Here is a 609-nt window from a genome sequence, read left to right as displayed (position 1 = left end):
GGCTGATAATCTCAAACATGGAGGATGCTTCTGATTCTACACAAGGGGTTGCTCCATTAATTAATAATGTAGCTCTCCCAGGCTCTCCGCCGTCTCTTCCTGTATCAGTGACAGGCTGTAAAAGTCATCGAGCAGCCAATAAAAAGGTAGAAGCGAGAAGTGAAAAGCTCCTCCCAACAGCTCTTCCTCCTTCTGAGCCGAAAGTAGATCAGAAACTTCCCAGGAGCTCCGAGAGGCGGGGAAGTGGCGGTGGGACGCGATCCCCCGCGCGGAGCCAGGCCGTGGCAGCGAGACAAGCGGCGGCCGGCGGCGCGGCGCGGCCGGCGAGAGGCGACCCCCCGGGAGGACAGAGCCTCCCCTCGCTGCCCTTGTAGTTGAAAAGGTGGAGAAGTGGCAGTCGGCGTGCTCGCAGGTGAGGGGCTCCGTGTGGTCGCTCGCAAGCCGGCCGGCGCCGGCAGGGAAGTGTAAGCGAGCGGGGGAACAAAGCGGAGCGGCGCCGGGGTCCGCCCGCAGCGAGCTCCTCGCGGCGTCGGGCCGGCCGGCTGCGCGCCAAGCACGTTGCGAGCCCGGCGGCGGGCCGGGAGCCGGCGCTGGGGGAGGGGGCCGCCG

The 609-nt window shown here is 66.0% G+C and overlaps 1 protein-coding gene across 1 annotated transcript in view; it reads left to right on the top strand.

The window, feature by feature from the left end:
• The first annotated feature begins 302 nt into the window (after positions 1-302).
• Positions 303-609, top strand: part of BAZ1A (bromodomain adjacent to zinc finger domain 1A) — a 95,354-nt gene continuing 95,047 nt past the window's right edge. Inside the window, exon 1 of the mRNA XM_040476917.1 lies at positions 303-412. The gene's annotated coding sequence lies outside the window, so the exon portion shown is untranslated. The remainder of the gene's footprint in view (positions 413-609) is intronic.

The sequence above is a fragment of the Herpailurus yagouaroundi genome, unplaced genomic scaffold (assembly GCF_014898765.1).
Source record: "Herpailurus yagouaroundi ecotype Mexico unplaced genomic scaffold, PumYag 141, whole genome shotgun sequence".
NCBI classification, from domain to species: Eukaryota; Metazoa; Chordata; class Mammalia; order Carnivora; family Felidae; genus Herpailurus; species Herpailurus yagouaroundi.
This window is presented reverse-complemented; position numbering and strand designations above follow the sequence as displayed.